At 38.6% G+C, this 12900-nt stretch overlaps 1 pseudogene; it reads left to right on the forward strand.

Moving 5' to 3' along the window:
* The first annotated feature begins 6743 nt into the window (after positions 1 to 6743).
* On the forward strand, positions 6744 to 6826 carry LOC120093493 (small nucleolar RNA U3; annotated as a pseudogene).
* The last annotated feature ends 6074 nt before the right edge of the window (positions 6827 to 12900 follow it).

Below are 12900 nucleotides of genomic sequence, written 5' to 3' on the forward strand. Positions count from 1 at the left end.
TTAAATAGTCTTATACATATTTGGGGTGAACAGGTATGAATTTGGTGAGTAATCTGGGGATGTGTATATAATTTAAATTTTTCCCTTCTTTGCAATAACTTGTAAGAATCTGAGTCACTGCAGTACAAATTCTCAGGAACATACACACAGACATACAAATACATATACAGACACACATACACAGACACATAGAAACACAGACACAAATACATGGACATGCATACACAGAAATACACATGCATGCACACAATCATGAATGCTCATAAGCACACACCTCTACAGACACACACAGACACACACAGACACACACACACACACTGACACACACGAATGCATACACATCACAGTCACATACTTCAATATAGACTGTGGAGACCTTCAAATATTTATAGTTACAATGCTAGTAAATAATATAATGAGAGAAATAGAAATTGTTATAGGATATTTTAATAATACTATTATTAAAACAAAGTTCTCACTTATATTTTATATTTGATAAATTAGTAAGAGAGTGAAAAACTAAACTAGTATTTGGCAGAAATTTAATAAAGAAACTAATTAATATGTATAAGAAATGTACGAGGATGAATGTGTTTGTGCCTGTAATTATATTTTAAATCTGAAAATTATATTTATTAGTTTTGAGGTAAAGTTCATCAAGTCAAGTATTATGACTCTAAAGTATTAAATAGGCAAAAATCTCTCTGATTATTGTTTGTTTTTCTTTATTATTATTACAAGTTTATAAAAGCACTGATGGAAAAGAAACTATAGGAGTATACTGAATCCTGGTCTATGAATTTATATACAATGTGTCTGAAATAGTCAACATAAGTAAATCTTTCTGCATTTACAGAAATTCAAAGTATGTGTTTGATTGTAAACACAAAGTATAAATTCAAAGTACTATGTGTGGATTATAGACCTTCTATCCTTAGCTCTATGTGAAATGATGGATCTCTGGAGATTTGGTATACAATCAGGATGATATTCCATTTTTCAGTCAAGGTTACCTATGGACAGCTATTAAGCTGACACATTAAAAAATGAGCAGAGTATAACAGCATGAGAATTGTATATCTGTCAATAAGACAAAACCCAAGTGTAGATAAAATAAGTTCTAGTAACAATCTCCAAACCCTGACTTAAGCCACAGTTCTCTGTAACCCTCCATCCTTTTGGGGAAATAATTCATATATCTAGCAGTGAATAAGACAGTAAACAAGGAGGCCATTGAAACAGCAACACTGGATGAGAGGATGAACTCCTACAGAGCAAGACCAAGACTAGAATACCAGGAGAGGTAATGTCACTGAATATGAGATGCTGATGTGGGCTCTAAGAGTCACTGAGGGAACAGAAGAGGAAGACAATCCCCCTGAATACAAACGCTGCTTCACACTTCGGCTCACAGTTACACTCTACTGCCAGGAAACCCACTTATTTTCCCCCTTTCCTTGTTCCGAATAGACATTTTCCTGTGTTTGCGTTATTCCTGGTGACACCATCATAATCTAGTCCAGCAAACACAAAGTGTAGAATTACTTCTATCTTTTTTATCAATTTTCTGATACTTTGATAATATAATCCATAATCTTGTCTTATTTTCATTTGTGTGACAGATGTCGCCATTTGTCTTATCTTCCTTTTTTTAAGATCATCTACTCATGGAGGTGTAAGGAAAACTGTTCAGCGATTAAATCATGGTTACAGATCCCTAACTCATCCTGGGAAGAGCAGCTGTGACAATCTGTCTTTTCTCATACAGCCAATCTTAGGCTCCCCCTTCTCAGGTGGTTGGCATTGCACTGGGCTGGATGAATTTCCACTTCTTCACCACTATAACGTGAAGAAATTTTTCTCAGAGTATAAGAAAGTGTAGTGCAAAAGATGAGAGGCTGTAAAACTAGACATTGTTGATTTTGCAATTTAAATCTACCACACTGTATGTGTAGGTTTAGAACATTTCAAGCCTAGGTTTTCTTTGCCATAAGGTAGGCAAAGATGACATTGCTCAGAAAATAATGTTGTTCTTAGAATTTATCCACCATAAAAAGTGTGCTGTTATTTCTGTTGCTTGAGCACAGAAACTGGCAAACACGTATTCAAAACCATCAACTCTATTTTTTATTCCTACTATCCTAGTTTGGGTCCTGTTGCTATGATAAAGAGCATGGCCAAGGGACACTTGGGCAATGACGGGTTTATTTAGTTTATAGTCCCACATCACAGTCCATCATTAAGAGCAGTGAGAGCATGAACACTAAGCAGGAACTCGGAAGCAGTGACTGAAGCAGAAGCCGTAGAGGACAGTCACTGCTTACTGATTTGCTTCCCATGGATTGTTCATTTTGCTTCCTTATACAACCAAAGACCACATGCTTAGAAGAGACCCCACCCACAGTGGGCTGGGTCCTTCCGCATTAGTCATTAATCAAGAAAATGCCCCCACAAACTGGCCCGTAGTGCAATTTAATGGAGGCAATTCAAACGAAGAAAAGTTTCTTCTTTCCAGTTGACCAGAGCTCATGTTGAGTTGATGAAAATTAACCAGCACATCTAGAAATATCAATATTTGACTCTCAGCTCTGAATTTCTTTTAGTGTACAAATGCATTCTTTTAAAAAGAAACAAAAATCTTTTGTTCATTTAATAACTTCTCCAATGTGAAATTATAAAAAGGAAGAACACACTGAATGAAGTAATGGAGATGACTTTAGCTGAAATGCGCAGAGGAAGGGAAGGTAAATCCTTTAGAGAACTCCTCCAGCAGATAGGCATGGACCCCGATCGAGGGATGGGGACACGCACCCATCTCAAAGTTTTTAACTCAGCAATGTTTTTGTCCAAAGGAAAAACAGGGGCAAAAAATAGAGCAGAGACTAAAGGAAGGACCAACCAGGGACTGCTCTACCTGGGGATCCATCAGGTCTGCAGACACCAAGCCCAACAATTGCCATGGCCAAGAGGTGCTTGATTCCTGAGGAAGACTGGCCAGCAACTGACCAATGCAGATGTGGATGCTTGGAGCCAAACATCAGACTGAGGTCAGGGAACCTGGTGGGTGAGCTGGCAGAAGGACTGGAGAAGTGGAGGAGATTGAAACCCCATTGGAAGAACAACATAGGCGGGACTTACGACCCAGTTCTCCCAGAGTCTAGACCACCAATCAAGGAGTGTACCTGGAGGGATCCACGGCTCCAGTTACATATGTAGCAGAGGATGGTCTTGCCTGACAGCAACAGGACTGAGGCCCTTGGTCCCAAGAGGTTTGAAGCCCATTGTAGGGGGATGCTGGAACAATGGGGCAGGAGAGTGTGGGTGGGTGGGGAAGCCCTCTCATAAAGACAAAGAGGAGGGGGAGGGCAGCTGTGGGTTGGGAGGCTGGTGGAGGGGTAACTGGGAAGTGGGATATCATTTGAGATTTAAACAAATGGAATGATTAATAAAAAAAGGAAAAAAAGGGTGAATCGTTTTACCTTCTATAAACTTTACTCATATTTAGAATCAATTTTTCTTTAACGTTTTTTTCTATCACAAAGCCTGTTTTATTTTTTAAGTCTGTTTGTCTAGATTAAGCCCTATCTTGAAATATTAGTAATAAAAGATTACGCATTTTCTTGGAATTCTTTTTGAGAAAAATCAAAATGCTGATCAATTAAATATTCCTGCTTTGGAAAAGTTTGTCATCCTCCCCTTTTAAGGATGGCACAGTTTTAGCTGATCAACATTTTCATCAAAGTGCCTGGATACAAAATAACTCAAAAAAATCAATAGCCCTTTTATAAACAAATAATAAACAAACTGAGGGGGGAAGTTATAACTTTCATAGTATTCTCAAATAATATAAAATATCCTGGAGTAACTCTAATCAAGCAAATGAAGCACTTGAAGGTTGAAAGCTTTGTCTTTTAAAAAGAAACTGAAGAAGATATCAGAAGTTAGATCTCCTATGCTTATGGGTCAATAGGATTAACATAGTAAAAATGGCCATCTTACTGAGAGTCATCTACAGCTTCGTTGCAATCTCCATTCCAAAACAATACTTCACAGACCTTGAAGAAACAATTTTCAACTTCATATGGAAAAACAAGCAAGCAAGCAAACAAACACAGGATAGGTGAAGAAATCCAAAACAATAAAAGAACTGCCCTAGGTCTCACCATTCCTGATTTCCAGTTGTACTACAGATATATAAATAGAAAGCACGTGGCATTGGCATTGAAATGGACAAATTATCAATGGGATCAAACTGAAGACCCAAACATACACACACACACACACACACACACACACACACACACACACACACACACACACACACGAATACCTGGTTTTTAAATTAAGAAACCAGAAATATAAATATACACTGGAAAAAAAGGCAGCATCTTCAAGAAGTGGTGCTGGTCAAACTGAATGCAAACAGATCCATTCATATTATACAGCACACAACTCAAGTACAAGTGGGTCAAAGGACTCTACACAAAACGAGATCCACTGGATGTGATAGATGAGAAAATGAGGAATAGCCTTGAATACATTGGCAAAGACTTCCTGAACAGAATACCATCAGCACAGGACTGATTAACAAATAGTAAATGAGACCTCATGAAACTGGAAACCTTCTATAAGGCAAAGGACACAGTCATTCAAACAAAGCAGGCACCTACAGAATGACAAACGCTGTTTTTTTCCCAACTCCATATCCCATAGAGGATTAATATTTAAATTAAATAAAAAGTCAAGAAACTACATATCAAAAAAATCTAATCCAATTAAAAAACGTTGCCCACATGTGGGATATATTGTTTCTAGCTGGGATGGATTGTGTGACTTCAGTGGGAGAGGCAACATCTAGCTTACAGAGACTTGAAAAATTGGGGACTACCCAGGGGACCTCTACCCACTCAAAGGAGAAGGGGAGGAAGATGGGAGAAAGTTTGTGGGAGGGGCTGACCTGAAGAAGAGCAGTGAGTAGGGTGTAAAGAGAATTAAAAAAATAGGACATAGATGTAAACAGAATTCTCAACAGAGAAAACTCAAATGACTGAAAGACACTTAAATGTTTAATATCCTTTGCCCTCAGGAATATGCAAATTGGAACTACTTCGAGATTCCCTTTGTCATTATTGGTAAGATCAATAACACAGGTATCCACTCATACTCACAATGATGCAGCACAAGAAGAATAGTCCTTCATTGCTGGTGGGGGTGAAAACTTATACAGTCATCATGAAAATCACTATGGCATTTTCTCAGAAGGCTGGGAATTAATTGACCCAAAGATTCAGATATACCACTCTTGGGCATATACCCAAAAGATGCTCCATCCACAAGGTACTGCTCAAGCATATTCATTTCTGCTTTATGCACAATAGCCCAAAACTGGATACAGCCCAGATGTCCCTCAACCAAAGAATAGATGAAGAAAGCCTGGTACACTTAGACAATGGAGTATTCCATAGATGATAAAATAATGACATCACAACATCCACAGGCAAATGGATGAAACTATAAAAGTGTCATTCTGAGTGAGGTAACCCAGACCCAGAGAAATAAATATGTTATATATTTGCTTATATGTGAATATTAGCCATTAAGTAAATAATAACCAAGGTACAATCTGTAGACCCAGAGAGGTTAAGTATAGAGGAAGGGACTAGAGGGACCCACGTATCTCCCTGGGATGGAGAAATAGAGTTGAGTTTCTCATAGACTACAACATGTAGAGTTGTGTATGGAATGAATAGGTGGTAAAGGCAAGGAGAAAGAGAGAGTAAAAGGGAAAAAAATTCAGGGAGAAACAGGTAAAATTAATGGGCATTTGAGGGATGATATAGAAATCTAGTGTAATGGAAACTTCCTAAAATACGAAGGTGATCCTAATGAGGAATACTAGTAATGGGGCATACAGTGCCTCAGTGGCTATCTCTTTTAGCCATATCAGTCTTCCAGTTTAGGATTAGCACACATTAAATCCCCCATGGAAATCCACAAACAGCCCAGGCTGTTACTAAGACAATGAGTTTTTCTCTGCAACAGAGAACAGGTCCCATTGCTGAGGACAATGTCCACACAACTCATTGAACATGGAGACGTCCATCTGGAGTGTACATGGAGCCTTCACCTCTATATTCTAGTGTCTTTGTTACAGGAGTGTCTCCAGTAGGCTACCAAGAGTTAAACACCAACACAGTCACAAAACTTTTAACTTACAATCTGTCCTGCTTGCAAGATATTCTAGGATGATGGTGACCCAAAACTTGTGGGAGTAGCAAACCAATGTTTGATTTGACTTAAGGTCTATTCTATGAGAAGAATCCCATTCCAGACACTGCTTGGCTGACCAAGATTCAGAGACTATATCCCAAAAACCTCAGGTAAAACCAAACACCATCAGTATTTAAAAGACTCTTCCATTGCTGGTGGTTTTGCAAACTGGTACAACCACTCAGGAAATCAATCTGGAGGTTCATCAGAAAATTGGAAATAGATCTACCTAAAGAGCCAGCAATATCATTCTTTGACATATACCCAAAGATGCCCCACTATTCCAGAAGGGCACATGTGATACTATGTTCATAGTGACCTTATCTGTGATAGCCAAAAGCTGGAAACAACCCAGAGGTCCCACGATGGAAGGATACATTACAGGGTTCATTTACACAATGGAATATTACTCAGCTACTAAGAAAGATGACATCATTAGCTTTGCAGGTAATTGGAAGGAATTGGAAAATGTCAAGACTATACTTTCAGGGATCATTTCTATAGTTCGTCACTAGGGAAAATGTCATCCTGAGTGAGGCTACTCAGACCCCAAGGGACATTCATGGTATGTACTAATAAGTGGATATTAGCCAAAAAAAGTAGAGAATACCCAGAACACAATCCACAAAACTCAAGAAGCTTAACAAGCCAAAAGGCCGAAGTGAGGATGCCTTAATCTCACTTGGGAGGGAGAAGAAAGCAATCACGGGAGGGGGGCGGTGCATAGCAGGGAGACACCTGGGTGGAAAAGAGGACAGGGATGGGAAAAGGAGAACATGACCAGGTATTGGAGGGACAGGACTGAAGCCCTGAAGCCCAGCAGAAAAAAAATGGAAACAGGCAATCTCGGGAGGTAGGAGGTGGAAAAACGCTCTACAATGTACCAGAAACCAGGGAGGTGAGAGACGCTCAGGACTCGGGGGAGGGACTTTAGATGAAATGTCATACAGTGGAGAGAGGGAACTTGTAGAGTCCACATCCAGTAGAAAGACCAGACATCAAGTGGAAGGATGACATTGCCATCCCACAGTCAAAAAATAACCCAGAATTGTTCCTGTCTGAAAGAACTGTAGGGACAAAAATGTAGAAGAGCCTGAGGGAAAGGAGGTGCAGTGACAGGTCTAAATTAGGATCCTGCTCAAGGGGAGGCCCCAAGGCCTGACACTATTGTTGATGTTGTGCTGTGTTACAATCAGGAGCCTAGCATGACTGTCCTCAGAGAGGCAAAACAAGCAGCTGAGTCAGATGCAGATACTTGCACCCAACCAATGGACAGAAACTGGGGACACCTGTGGTTGAAACACAGAAAAGCTGGAAAAAGCTGAGGAGCAGGGCGATTCCATAGGAAGACCAGCAGTCTTAACTACGTGGACACCGGAGGTCTCTCAGACAAGAGCCACCAAAGAGGCAGCATACACCAGCCGATACAAGGTCCCCGACATATATACAGCAGAGGACAGCCTGGTCTGGCCTCAGTGAGAGAAGATGCATCTAACCCTCAGGAGACTTGAGGCCCCAGGGAATGGAAAGGTCTGGTAGGATGGAGCTTGGGGGTGGAGACATCTTCTTGGAGGTGGTGGTGAGGTGGTGTGGTATGGGGAATAGTTAGAGGGCAGACTTGGAGGGGGGTAGAAAGTGGACTCTAAAAAGGATTAATGAAAATATATATATATGCAAAATAAATGTAAAAATGACGTCTAACGATATTCTGCTATATTTATAGATCAGTGAGTTCCTTATCTAGTCATCATCAGAGAGGCTCCTTTTGCAGGAGATAAGAACAGATGCAGAAATCTACAGCCAGACATTATGCACAGAGAGATGACTGCATCAAACCTTTTCCCTCAGAACTCAGGGAACCCAATGGAAGAGGAGATGGAAAGAGTGCAAGAGGCAGTGGTGATGAAGGACACCAGGAGAGCAAAATCCTCTGAATCAACTGAGCAAAGCTCACATGAATTCATGGTGACTGAAGCAGCGTGCATAGGACCTACACAGGTACACACCAGATCCTCTGTGTATATATTATAGATTTTAGTTTAGCGTTTTTATGGGACTCCTGAGTGGAATAACACGTGTGTCTCTGATTCTTGCTCTTCTTAGTACGATTTCCTTCTGTTGACTTTCCTTGTCCAACTTCAGACGGGTTTTGTTTTACCTTATTACAGTTTATCATGTTTGGTTGTTTTCCCTTAGAAGCCTGTTCTTTTCTATTGAGAAGCAGAAAGGAAATGGAACTGGAAGGAGTAGGGAGAGGGGAGGCTATAATTAGAATATATTGTATGAGAAAAGAATTTATTTTCAATAAAAAAGAACAGCATTGTTTTAGTGAACTACACTTACTAGGAAAAATACAATCAATGCATCCAATGAAGACAAGAAAACCTTAGTACTGATTCATAGGACTGTGACAAAGATTTCCAAGTGCTAGAGGGCTGCAGGGGGTTTCCTCTCTGCAACTATCATGTGTGTGTGCTAATTAGTCAATGATTCTACACATAATTTTTAACTTATTGCTGAACTTGCTAAGCAAACCACTAATTACAAAACTAAAAGATAACAGTTTTGAAAACATTCTAGATATGTCTGACACTGTAATTGTGAGTCATAAGAAAAGTGAAAGATTGCCAGTTCTACAATCAGTTAACCAAATAGCTTTAAGCCAAATGCTTGTCCAATCAGCAATGGTCATAGATGTGAAACCCCTTAGACCAGTTGCTCCGTAGCAGATCTCACTGCTAATCTAACATCTTAGAGGAGTAAATAGAAAAGACTGGTGAATCGACTGGAGGAATTCCAATATCTCCTTTCTCTGAACTTCCACCAAAACCTGAATTAGTGTCTCATGAGAATCATCAATTCCTGAATAAAGGACAATAACTCATCTTGAGAGTCCGGAGTGTGATTAGCTCTTCTGTTGCCATGCCAAGTGTAGCTCATTGTTTATTTTTCTAATGCCCTGCTGTGTTAATGCTAGCCATTTAACTGTTTATTGAGTACTGAACATCATCTAGAATCTTGGCAAATCACACCTTAATCCAAGGAAGGGTTAAATTTCGTGCATGGAAATTTAATAGGAAAAAACATTCTTAAGAATTGAAAAGGAATCTGAGTAAATAGTTTTCTCTTTTGAAATCAACACATTTAACTCTGTCTCTGAGTTTCCAGTTGGGGAGAAAGGGAATTTACAGAGTCTAAACAGGAATTTAGAACATAGTTTCTTAGACAAAAATCAGAGATTGACAGATAACAGTATGTAAAGATGCTTTCTCCCACTGTTAGTTCTTATAGGTGTTTTGACCAGCTACTTCTTTGAGCTGATGCAGGGGGGAAATGAAAAACTTTTCAGATATGTTGCTTGTTATACATTTGAGCATGCAATGGCTTAAGAATTAACAGAGCTCTTGCAAAAACCAAATACATGTTAGCAGGTCCAACATTCAACCTGAAACTCTTAAGAGTAAACGTTTTTTGGCATACTCACACATTACTCATTCTATGCTTGTCTCAGAGCTGCCTCAAACTCAATCAAAAAATTTCCTGCTAGCACCACACATTTTTCAGGTACCTTGTATATTGTAATACTTTGATTTAAGAAGTGTTGATGAATCATTGGGTAAAGAAAAGTTATTATGAATTTAGGATGCATATTCTAGCCAGCTTGGTGTGCTTCTCCAAAACAAAGTAACAAAGAAAAAAAAGAAAGAAATTACAGGAAGTCATAACTAAAAAACAAACATGAAAAAAAGGACTAAAAAGGTAGCATTGATACTTCATGGAAAGAGTTCTCAAAGTTTCTCTCTCCATTTCAAGAATAGGGTACAGAACACACAATTCAAACTGCAGCGTTCTTCTAGAAAACTCATTCTGTTAAAATTTGAGCAAAAAGCCTAGCATGTTATTCATAGTGAGTCACTGCATATAGCAAAGATTTAGTCACAATTTAATATTGCCAATATCAAAACCTGTCAGATACTATTATCAACAAACAGAAGAAAAGATGACATTGAATAATACTAACAAAAGAAACAGCTCTAAAATTACAAAAGGATGGGTGACTCTAGAGACAAACATGAATGACCATGATCCTAGAACATAGAGCCTTCTCCAGCAGTTTTATCAACTGAGAACCAAGAATTCAAGTAGATGAACCTTTAGGGGACATTCTCATTCAAACCACCATACCATGATTTGGTATGGTAACAGTCCTATGAAGTTTTAGTCTAATAGTTCAGGGCATGTCTCTAGTAACTTTAAGAAATATCAGATGAGCAGGTAACAGAAAAGTGGAGAAAATCTCAGTCGTGGGCCACAGATCTTATCTGCAAACATTCTTATCCTTTAGGGTGGTAAAAGCCAGAGTCTGCATGTATATTGAAATGAGTTATTTAGTAATAGGTCACATACAGAGGAAAACAACAAATTACAGTTAAGGTGGCCCAATACAATTGAGACATGTACTTACAATAGTCTATCTACAACATTGTATTTCTCATCAAAAAAAAAAAAAAAAAAGAAAAGAAAAAAGAAAAACAACCAATCAGCCTTTATAGTCACATCTTCTATGCATGAAGTTTTGGTCTCTGTGATAATTATGTTTTGGAGAGCTGTAATACAATGTCAGCAATGACCCCTGTAGACAAATGTCCTATCTACCTTCCTCCCCATATCTTTGGACCAGCATCTCATATTCTGTTTGCTTACTCAATCATCTATAGTCATTGCACGTATAATTATAGCTATTATACATTTCCTTCAGTGCCAGGATTATACACTTTAGCCATTGAAATTCTCAACTGCATGACCCAAGCTTTACTCTAAAGATGCCATTTTAATATGTATCCGAAAATGAGCGAGGTTGTGGTGAGCATTGGAGACTATGGAATAGGAATAGAAAGAAGGAAGAATGACAGAAGAGTCTTTCAAAGAGCTGTGACTGATTGGGGGAGAATCAAGTTCAGGTTTGAAATGGAGATGTGGCAAGGAGATTCCTCCAAAGGGAATCACAGTTGTGGGTCACTGTGTGCTTTTATGTAAAGCGAACGTGATGCCGAGATGACAGCCGTACAAAGCATGGACAGAGGGGTGCTAAGAAGAAAGCTCAGGATGTGGGATGTCAGCGAGAGACTATGAAAGTCTGAACTGAAAATCTTCCTGGAACTAAAAATTGAAATCTACCCTAAAGAGTAAGTGAAAAAGTTAACTTACAAACTGAGGTAAATATACTTGTGATTGTTTTTAGTACATATTAAATGCTATTTTAAAGTGAAATATAATTCTATTTCCAGAGAATTAAACAGACAATTAAGATTTAAGGCAACCTTTTTGTTCTCTTTCTCTGACTACCAGCTACAAATTATTTTACTTTATTTAACTACAAATTAAACATTATATTACTGTTAAGACCTAACTCATAAGGAAAGGGACTGATAACACTATGTTTGAAGATGCTTCCAGACCCCTACATAGTTCTATGACTTTTTAATTACCTGTTCTCTAATGTAACCCTGAGATTTCAGGGAAATAAGTACGTAGTATCAACGGCACACTTCAAGTTTAGGAACCAATCATCAGGAACTGGCAAGTCCAGCTAATGAGTCTTCAGTATTAGCAGCAGATAACACCAGTCAAACAATGTTATGCTAAATGGTTTGAATTAACTTCCGGTCAGAATTTGGATGAGATGAATACAGACAGATCTTCACTCAAACTATTGCTTTTAATCGCTTACATTTGTGTACCAGATTGAATGTATTAGCAAAGGATATAAAAAGTTTCCTTTCCAAAAGAGGAAAGGCCTTGTATTACTGATATCTAGACATATACAAACAAAATATTCTATTTTCCTAAAAGAAGAATAAAATGGAAAATTACTTGTGACCTTATAAAATTCTTCATAAAGCCCTTAAAGAGGAAGTTGAGCGACTAAAGCCGTATGGCCTCACAGATCTTTCTTCTATCATTTTATTTGTAGTCTGCAGTGGATATCTCTCTCTGTCTCTATCTATGTCTATATCTTTATATACATTCAGTCACTCTTTATTTAAAACTCTTTTTTAATTGTTTGTATTTTGAAGAACAGTTTTTATTTATTTTTTCAAATCCTTACAAAAACCTAAATACCCAGCCATCTAAAAACATTAGGAAGCATCTATCTTATGTGTGGGAAGCATGCTCGACCGTCAGCCCACAGTTATGCAGGTCCGCCAGTGTGCACGGCTCCTTCAACTTTTACAACTGGACAGTAGAAAAGACCCATTTTGAGTCCCTAATGGACATTTATTCCAAAATGCTTATGATATTTTCTACTCTTGTCAGAAGAGTAGAAGAGGAGGCTGAGGATAAAGATGGGGGAAGCGGGGTGATTGAGGAGTGAGTAAGCATAGAGCCTGTCAACTGTTAGTTTTGACAAAGTTTGTCTCTCCTGTGCTTGAGTGACTTCACTGCCTTCTCATTAAAGTGCTGTTTCAAGAAAAAGTTGAGATTAAAATTCTTCTCCGGGAGCTGGAGGGATGGCTCAATGGTAACAAGCATTTATTCTTCTTGTAAAGGACCTAGGTTCAGTTTCCATAACCTACATGGTAGGTCATAGCCATTTCTAACTCCCGTTTGAGGGACTCTGATGCCTTC

The sequence above is a fragment of the Rattus norvegicus genome, chromosome 6 (assembly GCF_036323735.1).
Source record: "Rattus norvegicus strain BN/NHsdMcwi chromosome 6, GRCr8, whole genome shotgun sequence".
Classification (NCBI taxonomy): domain Eukaryota; kingdom Metazoa; phylum Chordata; class Mammalia; order Rodentia; family Muridae; genus Rattus; species Rattus norvegicus.